We start from the raw sequence: 14,690 nt of genomic DNA, 5'->3' as shown, positions 1-14,690 counted from the left end.
TTCTGGAAACAGCAGGTCATTAATGTTCACAGGTGTGTCTTAAGACCTTTGCAAGTTCTCAATTTCCACACTAGCTTCTATATAGAAGGTATAACTGGGGCGGAGACGGGGGATCAAGTAGTGATCCTACTGAATGACCCTTATGAAAGTTTTGTTATTGTTGATAGTCACCATTTATTGGATATTTATAGTACATCAGGCAGTGCTAGGCATTTTTCACACATTATCTCGTTTAACCATCACAACTACAGATGAGAAAAACCAAGGCCAAGGTCACATAGCTAGGAAGTGTTGGACCCAGTGCTTGTGTAACTCCAGCAGGGTGGAGGGTTGATGCACTCTCTAAATAAGGGCTCATTCATTTCAAGGCATGTAATTAAAATTCATTCCTCAGCAAAATTGTGTATGACTTACACAGGTCTCTTTAAACATTCAAAACCATGTCAAAGGTTTCCTGTATTGTGAGAATCAGTCTTATTTCAGTGCCCTGTTCCACTTCTAGCTAGTTTCAAATGAATAATGAATGCAGTTGGTAACAATTACCAACTTTGCCGCAACTTCCTGCCTCCACCTCACAGCCGGGGCAGGGCAGGCTTGCTTGCTCCAATCTAAACTCTAGCCCCACAACTCACAGAGTTAATCCACCCTCTTAGACTCCTCTGGTTTGCCCACTCACCTTGGGGAAAGTGCAGAAAGATCAGATTTTTTTCAACTTGCTTGGGTGTTTTTACTCCAAGGTGTTAAGAATGCAAAGTACAAGGTACTAAGAATACAAAGGTAGATAAGATATGGTCTTTGAGTGTGAGGCCCTCCTATGGGGAAACATGGGGATAAGCATAATAACTGAAGGCAAAGGGGAGCCATAACAAAGAAGGGACCCGGTACCAAAGAGAAAGAGCAAGTAGGGGCCGGGCGTGGTGGCTCATGCCTGTAATTCCAGCGCTTTGGGAGGCTGAGGTGGGAGGATCACGAGGTCAGGAGTTTAAGACCATCCTAACCAATATGGTGAAACCCCATCTCTACTAAAAATATAAAAATTAGCCGGGTGTGGTGGTGCGAGCCTGTAGTCCCAGCTACTCAGGAGGCTGAAGCAGGAGAATCGCTCGAACCAGGGAGGTGGAGGTTGCAGTGAGCCAAGATTGTGCCACTGCACTCCAGCCTGGGTGACAGAGCGAGACTCTGTCTCAAAAAGAAAAAAAAAAAAAAGAAAGAGCAAGTCGGTTCTCTGGGGGAGGCCCATGACCATGCCACCAAGTTGGTGACACAAAAGCTGGTCTTGGAGAATGAGTCCAAGTTTGCCTGATGAAGGGAAAGGAAGGGCAACCCTGCAAGGCAGGCTCAGCCACAAAACAAAACCACTTGCTTGGCCAACTGCAAGAACTATAAAAGTTGGAGTAGGGGATAGGGTACAAAAGGAGAGGAAGGTGAAGGGGAAATAGTTGGTAGGGGCCAGATTGTAATACAGTTTGTCCACCATGTGAAGATGTCTGAAGTTTTTTATCCTTTAAGCCAATGTTTCTCAAACTTTTCCACTTAAAGTACCCCAAAGGCAGTGGATAACGCAGGCATGGGAATAGAGGGCAGCCCGTGTTGAGCTCAAACTCTCTTTAAAGGTCTTGTCTTTGAAATCATGTGATTCTTATATTCTACTCCATCTTATGTCTGTTTGTTTTAATATAAAAATGTTTACCTTAATAAATAATAAATAAAAATACATTTAAAATTAAAATGAGATAAATGTTTTCTGAATCTCTAAATAAAATTTAAAGATTACGTTTAAAGATATACTTATTATAAATAAAATTCAAGAGGTCAGGCCTGGTGGCTGACACCTGTTATCCAGCGTTTTTTGAGACCCAGGCAGGAGGGTCGCTTGAGCCCAGGAGTTCAAGGGTGCAGTGAGCCATGATCACAGCACTGCACTTCAGCCTGGGCAACAGAGCAAGACCCTACTTCAAAAAAAACAAAGGAGGGCCAGGCCGCAGTGGCTCACACCTGTAATCCCAGCACTTTGGGAGGCCCAGGTGGGCAGATAACTTGAGGTCAGGAGTTCCAGACCAGCCTGGCCAACATGGTGAAACCCCATCTCTACCAAAAAATACAAAAATTAGCTGAGCGTGGTCGCTCACACATGTAGTCACAGTTACTTGGGAGGCTGAGGTGGGAAAATTGCTTGAACTCGGGAGACAGAGGCTACAGTGAGCCAAGATCGCACCACTGCACTCCAGTCTGGGCAACAGAGTGAAACCTTGTCTCAAAAAAAAAAAAAAAAAAATGAGGAAGATAATCTATTCTATAGTTCTTCTGCCCTGTTTCCTTACATGAATCCCCCATCCCAGAAGTTGCTTCAGCAGGTCTGAGGACAGCCATAGGGATTTAAACAGGATAGTTATGTGATAAGATTTATTTCTAGAAAGAGCCTTCTGACAATGGTATAAAGAATGGATTGGAGGTGAGAGAGGCTGAAGGCAGAGAGAGCAGGCGGGAAGCTCTGCAGTAACCCAGGCAAGAGATGGTAAAGGTGAAGCAGATAAAGAAGGGAAGAGTTTTGAGAGGCATTTAAGAAGTGGAGGCCAGGCACGGTGGCTCACGCCTGGTAATCCCACCAGTTTGGGAGGCCAAGGTGGGTGGATCACTTGAGCTTGGGAGTTCTAGACCAGCTGGGAAACATGGTGAAACCCTGTCTCTACTAAAAACAAAAATTAGCTGGCATGTGCCACAGGCCTATGGTCCCAGCTATGTAGGAGGCTGAGGTGGGAGGATCACTGGAGCTCAGGAAGTCTAGGCTACAGTGAGGTGTGATCACACCACTGCACTCCAGCCTGGGTGACAGAGCAAGACCCTGTCTCAAAGACAACAACAACAAGTGGAATTAGGGTCAGGCCCTGGGCTTACACCTGTAATCCCAACAATTTGGGAGGCCAAGGCTGGAGGATTGCTTGAGCCCAGGAGTTTGAGACCAGGCTGGGCAGCATAGCAAGACCTCATCTCTACAAAAAAAAAAGAATTTAAAAGAAAATTAGCCAGGTGTGGTGGCACACCCCTGTGGTCCCAGCTACTTGGGAAGCTGAGGTGGGAGGATTGTTTGAGCCCAGGATGTCGAGGCTATAGGTGAGCCGTGATCGTGCCACTGTACTCCAGCTTGGGCAACAGAGCAAGACCCTGTCTTAAACAAACAAACAAGCTAAAGAAGTGGAATTAATAGTATTAGAAAACTGTCCTGGGGCTGGGTGTGGTGGCTTATGCCATTAATCCCAGCACTTTGGGAGGCCGAGGCAGGTGGATCACCTGAAGCCAGGAGTTTGAGACCAGCCTGGCCAACACAGCAAAATCCTGTCTCTACTAAAAATACAAAAATTAGCCAGGTGTGGTGGTGCATGCCTGTTGTTCCAGCTACTCAGGAGGCTGAGGCGTGAGAATAGCTTGAACTTGGGAGGTGGAAGTTGCAGTGAGCTGAGATCATGCCACTGCACCCCAGCCTGGGTGACAGAGCAAGACTCTGGCCCAAAATAATAATAATAATAACAATAATAATAATTTGCAAATCATATATTATCTGATAAGGGATTTAGATCCAGAATATATACAGAAATCCTAAAACTCAACAACAAAAAAACAACTGTCTGATTCAAAAATGGACAAAGGACTTGACTAGACATTTTTGCAAAGAAATTATACAAATGATCGATAAGCACTAAGACAACATAAAGAGTCATCCAGCCAGCACCCTGCTGTTTAAGTTTCAGCCACCTTCTGACTCACACCTTGAGCTAGAACCATCCAACTGCGGGCTTCCTGAATTCCCATCCCACAGAAATGGAGATAACGAAATGGTTGTTGCTTTAAACCACTGAATTGGAGTGATTCATTTCGTAGCAATAGTTAATGGCACATGGTAAAATGTTAATATGTAGAGAATCTGGGTGAAGGGTATAAAGGAACTCTTTGTAGAATGGTCCTCTACCTTGTGTATGACAAAGGGGTGGGGTTTCAAGGATCATAGCCTCTTCTCAGGATTACTCAGGGCAGTCTACACCACCCAAGTCTATACCTGTAACAATGAAGCTGAGCTGGAACTTCAGAATGGGAAAGCAAGATAAACTGAGCATGCGATTTCCCTATTGCCTTGGTGTCACCCAGATACTCTGCAGATGCAGTTAGAAACAACTTCAGTTGTCCAACTCTGTGGCTAGAAAAACGTGTAGCCTGGGTTTTTACTCTCCTAACTCCTTGATTTGTTTTGGGAATTATTGTCTACAAAGAGCTCTCTCCTTTCTGAGAATTGCTTTAGGTGGAAGAAGAGAGGATGTGCTGTGTCCCCTCTCTTTTCTTACTCACTCTATTTGTAACTTTCTTTCTTCTTTTTTCCCCAAGAAAATGGGCTTAGTTGGGGTGCTTTGGCACCAATAGTCCTGCGGTGGAATCTGTGGGAGCTAGACAGGGAGATTTGGAAGAGAATGCTAGGTTGTGAGTTCTTGCTTTTGGGTTGTTTGAAGAAAAGGCCGCATCTCTGGCATGTCAACAAGCCCAGCAGAATCCAGTAATGTTCACCAAGAGGGCTTGATTAGAGCTGGTTAGGGGATGATCAGGATGGTTAGGTGTGAAGAGCTTACGCTGATTATTGAGGGTACGGGAGTCACAGGGTTGGTACCCAGTAAGGAAATTTACCTTAGTAGAAACATTTGGGATAGTGTAGAAGAGAGAAGAGCTAGAGGCGAGGATTCAGGAAATAGAGACTGCCAGAGTCTCAATTAACAGGATGGAAAGCTAAGGAGGTGAGAGACTTATGATAGTAGCATAGTACTAAAAGACAAACTATGTGTAAAGGTATTAGATAAATGGGGACTGGGACTCTAAGGCAGTTAGGCCAGAGAAAAGAAGAAGGAAAAGATTTGTCTTCATTTGATTCAATTACATAAGCATTTCTCAGAATCTGCTATGTGTCACATGCTGTGGTGGATGCTGAGGGAGCTGATGAAAAAGACAGAATTCCTGCCCACCAGGGTCACATAGTCTGATTGGAGACACAGATATGTAAACAAATGACGATAGTGTTAAGGTGTGTGTAAGAAAGGAGGAATGTACAGGGTGGGTAAAAAGGTGACCTCAAGGCATCCACAGGAGTCAGGGCTGAGGGAGGAAGAGCCAGAAGACATCAGCACAAACAGAACCAAGATGCTGGAGTCACAGGGGGAAAGAACATACTGGAGCCCTGGGCAGAGCAGTGCAGGACAAGGACAGCAAGCGTGGAGAGGAAAGGAGGATTGAGAAGAACCGAGGAGATCCATAACAGCATGCTTGGAGGAGGGAATTCAGGAACACGAATGGACATGTCAGAGGAAGGTAGTTATGAGGAAGTAGACTGCAAACCAGATAGTGAGCAAGATGAAGAAATAAGAGGTGTTTATCCTTGCAATGGGAGAGAGACAATAAGGCTGACAAAAACTCAAGTGATCTGTGGATAGACGATTTGGTCAGCTCGATTTGAGGGTAAAGGGTACACTCTCTGGTAGGAGATGAAAGGGGATGTTTAAAACAGGTAGAAAAAAATTGAGCCAGGCGCGGTGTCTCACGCCTGTAATCCCACCACTTTGGGAGGCTGAGGCAGGTCGATCACCTGAGGTTAGGAGTTCGAGACCAGCCTGGCCGACATGATGAAACCCCCGTCTCTACTAATAATACAAAAATTAGCCAGGCGTTGTGGCGCACGCCTGTAATCCCAGCTACTAGGGAGGCTGAGGCAGAAGAATTGCTCGAACCCAGGAGGCGGAGGTTGCAGTGAGCCAAGATCGCGCCAGTGCACTCCAGCCTGGGCGACAAGAGTGAAACTCTGTCCCAAAAAAGAAAAAAAAATTGAATTTGGGGATTAGAGAAAAAGACTGATTGGAACCCACACACCAAGAGAGGAGATAAAACCCAGCCTTAGCTCTTCCATGTTGCTGAAAGAGAAGAAAACGTCTCTTTTTCCTTTTCCGTAGCCATAAAAGATGAAAATCCGTCATCCAGCTACTGAAATCAGGTGCACACGGTTGTTCCTCCTGTGATGAGACAGGGCGGAGGGATTGTTACCCTGTTGCCAGGGAAAAAGGAAGGGGCTGTTCCCAGTTGCTATGGTGACGAGGTAGGCGCGTTCCCTCGGTACCGCCGCACACGTCTGAGGCGGTCTCTTCTCCTCGTTGCTACGGCAACGCAGTGGGCCTGTTCCTGTCGCCCTCCGCCTCCCGCCGCAGTCGCTAAGGCAAGGTGGAGGTAGGGGCTGTCCTCCTCCCGCCGCTCAGTTGCCTTGGAGACGGCGGGTGCCCGGGCCCCGCCCCGCTCGGACTGACAGCGGCGGCCGCATCGCGCCTGCGCAGTGCCCTCGTCCCCCGCAGTCTCTGTGCGTTGAAGCCGGAGACAGCGGCGGCCTCAGCGAGGACCCTCCGCCCCGGAGCCGCCGGCTGGAGCCACAGCCTCTGCCGCAGCGTCCCCGCCACCTGTCCCCTCCCCCGCCGCCTCCGCCGGAGCCGCCTCGCGCACTGTGAGTCCGGGCCGAGGCGACCAACGCCGTGGGGCTGAGTCAGCGGGAGGCCAGGGCCCGGGCTGGGGGAGGGGAACAGGGCTCCCCCCGCCCCCGCCTCCCCACCCGCACCCCCGCGCCCCGACCGCGCCTTCCCCGCGCCGGTCAACCCCCTCCATCCCTGTCGCCGGGTTCCCTCCGGCCTCGGCGGCCCGGCCTCCCCAGCCACTCCCCCTCCCCTTCCCTCCCCTCCCCTTCCCTCCGTCTCTCCGGGTCCACCTTGGGGGTCGTTCCCCACTAGACGTGGCCACCGCACCTCTGCCCTGGACTGATATTTCCCCCAAACTACCTCCCGTCCGCCCTTATCCCTTCTCCCTCCTCCTCACTCCTCCTAGGCCTGACATCTCCCGGCCTCTCTGGTTCTCCCTAGTGATGTGCCAGAAAAAGAGTGACAGGAGAGCGAGGGGAGACTTGGGGGAGGGGGAACATCGGGCCAGGCCCAGCCTGGGGGCCTCGGGTTTCTTCCCCACATGCTCCTGCCTGGCTGGTTTGGGGAAGCAGGTCTGGACAGTTCTCACTGGCTGCTCAGAGCTTGCAGGGCTTTTCGAATAGATTTGGCTGGGAAGGATTCAGCCCCATCGTGATCATCTAGCGTTTAATGAACGCGGCTAGTGCCTGGTGGCCTTCTAGTGGGCTGAGCTACTGCCCAGCCTGCCGGTGGTGTGGAGCGGGGAGTAGAAGTAGTGGAGGGAAGGGAGAAAAGGTTGCGTTTGGGAGCTCCAAGTTCCTGCGCTTCCGGTGTGTTGTTGTGAATAAGCATCTTGCGGTACTCTTTAAAATGCACTTTTTTTTTTAAATCGCACTACAACCCTGGTATAATGTGAGGTTTGGAAAAAGGCCTGATACCATCCATAGGAAGTGCTTACTGTTTATATATGAAGGGGCTGTGGCAGGACTTGATCTTGGATTCCTGTAAATTAACTAATTGGGTAGTAGTGAGTTTTAGCATAACGTGTGCAGAGTTGAGAGGAAGGAGAAAAATCGAAGCTTCTCCATGGTGTGGGTGTGAGGCCTGTACACTGTGCCTCCTCCAGCTGTGTGTCTTTGTGGGGGCTGTCACCAGATAGGGGTTCTAGCATATTTGGACAATTCCCTGGGTTATGTTTGCTACCCCTCCACCTGCCCATCTTGCAGTCCCTGTTCTTGGAATAGAAGAGGGTCCCAAACAGTTTTCTTTTTCCAGAAAAACTGAGCTGAAGTCTGAGTTAGTGCCCAGAGCCAGAAACTCTTAATAAACATGTCTCAACTTGAGGGCCCCTAACTGCTATGTGTGTACCTCATTGTCAACTTCTTTTTTATTTGGCTTCCAAATTTCAGTGTGCTTTTAGAAAGCACACGTAAACATAAGCCAGATCTACCGCACAAGAGGCTTTGGGATTTTTACTCCAGATGGTAAAAGGAACGCATGGTCCATTTCTAAAAATCATGGTGAAGGAGCCACTCATTTGGAGTTTCCGGGGTTGCAAACAATGAGAAATAACTATTTCACTCCTTTACTTTGCTCAATCATGGCCTATTGGCAGCCTCCTCAGAGCCACTCCCTGCCCCCATGCCCATCAGATTAGTTTACAGTAGCCAAGACGGCTGTCGCCCTAGTTTTAAACATAGAGATGAAGTTCAGGAAAACTATAGCCCCCATCCAGCAGGGCAGTTTCTTCTGTTTCGAATGCCAGACTGGGGTTTGGTGGGATGCACCTGCCTGTGGTGCAATGGGAACCGTGGGGCCTGAGAGTGGCATTCCTTCTGTGTGGTCCTGTGTCACATAGCTCACCAAAATACCCGAGCAGGGCAGGAGCAGACAGCTGTGCTGGAGAGCTACTCCTCCTGGGCTGAATGTATTTTGGGAATCAGCGATATTACTGGGGTGGAGGGTTGTGAATTAAGGAGGAAGAAAATGTGTCAAGGCTAGATAGATCAGGAGGGTGTAAGTAAAATGTTCCTTTCCAGTTTGCTATGGGATAGTACATTTTCAGAGGATCAGAGTAGTTTTTATATGGATTAATTTGCCTTTGAAATCCATACCAGTGTTTTATGAGATAATGATGGAATGCCTTTTAAACTGCTACTATGAGGAAACAGGACTAATACTTGTCTTATACATTGCCTATCCAGCTGTTGCTGAAAGTTGCTGAATGTAATTGCTAAGATCAAGGAGAGGGACATGATTTGAACCAAGTTAGACCTAAATCTATGTAATGGATATTGAGGTTTTGTAGGACTGTATTCTTGATTCTAAGACACACCAGCAATTTACCAACAGCTTTTAGGTAAAATAATCTAATGCTACCAGATCAAAATATATATGTTGATTCCAAGGTGCATCCTCATTTTAGAAACATTAAAACCCTCAGGAAGTGGCAAGACTTGAGGGAGGGATTTGTGAATTTGGAACTGAGAAAGAATGCTATTTATACTATTCCTGTGTGATGATGCCATTTCTGACCTACCGTCCTGAGAGTGCATGCACTGTGAAGATGAGTTTCTTCCAGTCCTTCCTGCACGCCAGCACACATTGTGGGGTTGTATTTGTAAGATGACTGGCTGGAGTTAGGCATAGTAGGAGGCTATTGAATGGAGGAAAGTTCCCATATGAGAATCCAACCCGAGATCTTAATGTCATACTCTCCAGAAACTGAGCCAACTAACTGGCAGCAAACATCTTATGAGCTATACCTGAATTTAGCCGAGTAACATTTGTCAGAAGCCAAACAGGAAATATAGTTTTTTAAAACAGAATGCATCTGCCCTGATTTGCTTACAGATACATTTGTAAAGGTCCCAAGGCACATGTCTCCCTCCCTTAGGATGTTAGCACTGAAGGTGACCCCAGATGGTATAGTTTAATGCCCTCATTTCTAAAGTTGACACGAGATACCAAGAGTTAAATGACTTACCTAAGGTCACCCAACCCATGCAGAACGTATGTAAAAACACTTTGTAAACTGTGTACACTAGGCAGATGAATGTTGGTGGTTATTAGTGGCTGAGTCAGGATTAGATCTCCAGGTTTCCAGACTAGAGTTATTCTTCAACACCACATTGCCTCATCTCTCATAATCTTCCAAAGGGTTTTAATAAAAATAATTTAGTAGTCTGTAATTAGCCCTGTAGACAAGGGCTTGTTTTGTCATCTGAGATGTTGCACAGCCAGGCAAAATTTTGTGTCAAACTTTCTTAACTAAATATTTATTCTTGCCACCTTAAAAATAATATTTTTTTATCACACATTCTGACTTCAGGAAGGTCTTTCTTTTTTTAATTTGCATCAACTAACAGAAAAGCAAATGTGAAGTTGGGTATTTGAAGTCTTTTCTACTTCTTATCTGTGAGACTGCCGCATTCCAGAAAGCAAGGTGGAGAGGCAGACGGGGCTGAGAGGAGGAGCGTGCACATTGGGCAGCTGCGGGCTTATCTTCCAGCTCTCAGAATGGAACCTTTTGTAGTTTCTGGGAGCCATAAGGACTTCTAAACCCTCTCCTTGGGAAGCGCAGAGGCAGCCTGGCCTCTGGAAGCAGGCAGACTTGAGTTCACATCCCCATCCAGCCATCTCCTGGCTGTGTGGCCTTGGGTGAGCTATGTTACCTCTGAATGCCAGTTTCCTCATTTATAACCCTGGAATAATAACTATCTGTTTTACAGGGTTGTTGTGAAGATTAAATGAAAGGGAGTATGTAGAGTGCTTGCTTTATAAGAAATAGCAATGATTATTTTATATTGACTAAAGCATAAAATAGCAAATAATGGTTTCAAAATTGTTTCATGATTTAGGTCCATCTTGGACTCTCAGTTTCGTAGCCCCCATCTCTCAGCACCCCTCTCGGTATTTGACAGGAACAGAGAAAAGGTTGGTCTCGGGAAGACCCGGCACTTGCATTATTATTTCAACTGTCAGAACAGGAGTATATGAAATGTATCTTTGCTCCATGTATTCAGCCAACCTGAAAGACTGGCAGGACAGGAGCATTTGACTTTAGGAGGCACAGATGTGGTGTGCTTGGGTGTGTAGTGGGGGTGGCTAGTCCTCCAGCAGGGAGGCCAATCTGGGGAGTGGTCTTCATTTGAAGTAGAAAAGCTGCTGAGCTCTTGCTTGTGAGGGACACACATGTGGTCTTTATTGACTTCCTCAACTGGTAGAGGCATAGATTTCATCGGTGACTTTGCTAAAATCAGCTTCTGCATCCGTGAGATCCAGAGGGCAAGGGAAAGGAGCTATTCATCTTAGGAGGGAAACCTTGCCAGTGAGCAGAGGTAAAGGGAGGTCATTTTGGATGGAGAGAATTACAGACTGGCTCAAGGCAGAAACTACTGAGTAATTAAAGAACCAGGGCAAGCTGTTCAGGTGAGAGAGCAAAAGTGAATTTAAATTCCTAGATAAATTTCAGTAGGGAAGGAAATACCCATGTATAGACATCTAAAGATTGAAAAGAGAAATGCAATAATGTTTATCTCTGGGAGGTGGGATTTGGGTGTGGGGAAGGGAAAAGGAGACTCAAAGGGGAACTTTTACTTTATATGTTTTTGTATTTGACTTGTTATAAGAAGCATGTATGCCTTAGTCATTTCATGAAGACCAAATAATGGGTAGTGATTGTCGTTCAGTAAATACATTTTGGTACAAAAGAAGCAGCTGCCTTTACCTGGAGCCTCCCATGCCTGGGGTAAATAGGGTTTGACAGCTTCAAGCAGGCCCAGGCAGTTTGCACCAAACCAAGCTCTTAAGTGAGGGCAGGACCCTCCAAAGTGGCTGCTTCCGGGTCAGCCCAGGGTACTTAACTGACCACCTACCTCATCAGCTCTTCCTAGTCTTTTCACTCCCCTCTTGAGAGTAGTCCCCTCCATCTGTTGACCAGCTAAAATAATCATAATTATTCTAATAAGCTAATTTTCAACTATTGATGAAAATGGCATCTGACTATATGACCTTCATGAAAAATTCCTGCCTCTTAGTTAATGTCAAGAGGGCTTGAAGTTTAAAGGGACCCAAGCTGAAATACTGGCACACTGTGTAGCTAAGTTCTAGATCAGACCTGGCTGGTACATAATGATTTATTAACTGCTTCTGGTAGGAATTACTGGTAAACTCTGATAAAATCCTTAAGGGTTGTTGAGCTTTTAATTTTGTCGTAAGTTGGCCAGCTGTATTTTCTAGCCAGATGTCATGTTTATTATAGAAAGATGACAACTATCATTTGGACATGTGCTTTGGGTTGCTTACCCAGGAGTTAGGATGGGTTATGCTGAGTAATTCACATTCCATCACCCAGTCTTCCCTTTGGCCAGGAGTACAATTTCGTGTGACAGTTAGCCAAGTTTCGTGAAGCATGAGGTGGCCAAGGATGGTTTTTCTTGTGCATAGAGTTGACTGGCCAATACTAGCATAAGCCTAGATCTTGCACTCACTAGCACCATGCCCTACCAGCTTTGCTAAACTGACCAGATGTTGTTAGTCAACTTTTTAGCATAACATCAGTGTTTTGGGTTCTGGATGCTTCATTTGCCTCAAGTAAATAAGGACTTGTCCTATCTAAAATGCTTTAACTCCATGCAAAATTATTTTTTTCTCTGAAACTATTTCCTATATATAGGAGATACATACCACTTGTGTGATACGTTTAAAATAACTGAGCAAGAAGCATGGCTTCAAATCTGCCTTGTAGCTTGACTATATATAAAAAAGCTTAAAAGGATGTATATCCTTAGACCAGAAAGTGCCATTCTAGCAATATTTAGAAAATCAGAGGTATGTACAGAAATAATTGTAAAAGATTTATTAATGCAACATTACTAGTAATATCAAACATTGAAAACAACCAAAAGTGCCAGCAACTGAGGATTGGTCAGGCTCGCCCAGATAAAATACTGCACAGGCATTAAAAACATTTGGAGAAGAATATTAATACCAGAACTTTTAATATCAATGAAAAAAGCAGAATGAAAAATAGTATGTCAAGGAAAAAACCAAATTTATAAAGAAAAACATGAAAAAGATACTAGAAGAGCATATGCCAAGTCATAAGTGATTGAGTAATGGGATTAAAAACGAATGGCTTTCCTTAGTGCTTGTTGATGTTTTCTAAGCTTTTCTGCATTAAGCAACTATAACTTAATTATGACATTTTAAAACCAGTGACTTCTAGATTCCATATAGTAGAGCAATCTTTAGAGTCTTCTTTGCCTCTTACTTTTACTGTTTAAATGTATCAGAAGATTTTAGTAAAACCTTGTATACCACAGGGCTCTGTTTTGGGTGGCCTTCTTTTCCCGGATGTCTTTTCAGATTCTCTGTATTCCCAGTTCTCCAGTGTTCCAGGGGCCTTTTTTGAGGCTTTTGCTCATTTTTGGTGTGGATGTGCACCTGTCTGAATTGACTGTTTCAAAAGACTCTGCCCAGGCCCACTACAGTTGCCTTCCTTCCTTTGCCCTTTATCACCTTCCATTCAGCCATGAGCTCAGAGGCCCTTTTTCCTCCAGGGATGGAGAGGGTTGGGTGCCCACCCATGGCCACCCTATGGGCAGAAGCCCTATGTAGGCATGGGCTAGGCCACTCCCTCTGTGCCACACCAGGTCCATGGAGCTGCTGACTGTGTTGGAAGGGCCTGGCCGGGCAGCTGTCCTCTGGCCTCATCTTTCCCATCCACACACACGCACTGTACATTGCCTAGATGGCCCACTCCAGTGGACTGATACCTGCCTTCAACCAGTGGTGGAGTCTGCCCATCTGTGAGCACTGAGAAAGGGGCACTTTGTTTGGCCTCCTCCTGAGGATCCGGGACTTTGAGTTGAAGAACATATGGCCTATCACATAGCTCGGCCTGTGCTGTGATAAATGTTTGCTAAGCAGAATCTGCCTCTTCCTCCAAATGGTCTGGCTACCCAAATACTTGTCCCAGATGGGGTGGAGGCCTTCCCTGCTGCCTGGAATTATTAGTGAGCAAGTCTTTGGGTATGGCTGGCTAGAGAGACTCCACCACTCAGAGAGAGTGATTGTGGGAGAAACAGTCATCTTATCTTGAGGGCATTGTGGTCCTGGTCACCTTGTAATTTATATGGTGTTTTCTGACTGGTGAGAAATGAAATCTTAGCTGCTTCTGAGTCAGCAAGATCATAGTTGGGTTTAAGGTGTGTGTTGCCATGTGAAAGGGGCAGGTCTTAGACCACTAGATGAAATTAGATACCTTTCCCACGTGAGGAGTATTTCACGCAGGCTAATCTCCAGTGGCATAATGCGTGCTGTGTAGCCAGGCCTTTCCGCAGCACCAGACTCTTGGCAGCCAGCCACCCTCCACCCCCACCCGCTTCCCTGAAGGTTATTGACACTTACCTGGGACTCTGATTTGGTCCTTGATTTGTTCTGATTTTAGATGGGTAGAGCTCATAGCTGAAAGCTCTCAGTTTAGGCATCCTATTAACACTCTTAAGTGACAGGATCACTGCTAAGTACAGAGATGTGTTATGCTGGCCCCAAAATAGCAAGGTACAGTGTCTTGAGACAACTTGATAAGACTTCTATTACCCCAAAAGTATAGTTCCCAGGTTTACAGATTATTCATATAAATTTGCATATCATCTTCACAAGACATGTAAGCATGCTCTCAGCACGTATTCTTCATCAAGCCCTTTCTCTGTTTTGTGTTGTTAGTTACTATGGGATATAAAGGAAATGAAATTCAACCCTTGTCCATGAGGAGGCTGTAATGTGTGTGGAAGACAAGATGGATATATGGAATGATTAGTGCATATGACAATATTGCATGTCAGAAACACATCTTTGGTGCCTTATTCTATAAGACACAGTCTCAGCCCTTAAGGAATTCAGCTAATATTCTGGCAAAAGAGTTGGACACATGTCCAACTATATGTCACTGCAACATGAGGGGATGGAACCTTATCAGCTATGGGAAAGGGTGCTTTGGTAAGCCAGAAGGAAGAGTCATCCTGAGCCTGTGAGAACCAGAAAGACTTCAGAGATGAAGACACACTGGAGCTGGGTGTGCAGGTTGATGTGGAGACTCATCAGAGGACAGCTGAGGAAGAGAGGCAAAAGAAATGAAAAGAACAGTGCATTGGGTGTCACTGGTACTACAGAGTCTAAATTCCAGAAGGATGCTGAGAGGAAAATAATCATTGTGAACTG

General features: G+C 45.9%; 1 protein-coding gene across 2 annotated transcripts in view; it reads left to right on the top strand.

Annotated features, from left to right (window-relative positions):
• Positions 1 to 6,206: 6,206 nt before the first annotated feature.
• Positions 6,207 to 14,690, top strand: part of MAPRE3 (microtubule associated protein RP/EB family member 3) — a 56,659-nt gene continuing 48,175 nt past the window's right edge. Inside the window, exon 1 of one of the 2 annotated variants that reach the window (XM_054476163.2) lies at positions 6,207 to 6,517. The gene's annotated coding sequence lies outside the window, so the exon portion shown is untranslated. The remainder of the gene's footprint in view (positions 6,518 to 14,690) is intronic. The other variant, XM_054476165.2, reaches the window with a different exon arrangement.

Source organism: Pongo pygmaeus, chromosome 12, assembly GCF_028885625.2.
Source record: "Pongo pygmaeus isolate AG05252 chromosome 12, NHGRI_mPonPyg2-v2.0_pri, whole genome shotgun sequence".
Lineage (NCBI taxonomy): Eukaryota > Metazoa > Chordata > Mammalia > Primates > Hominidae > Pongo > Pongo pygmaeus.
Note: the sequence above shows the minus strand (reverse complement) of the source record. Positions and strands in the feature narration are given on the sequence as shown.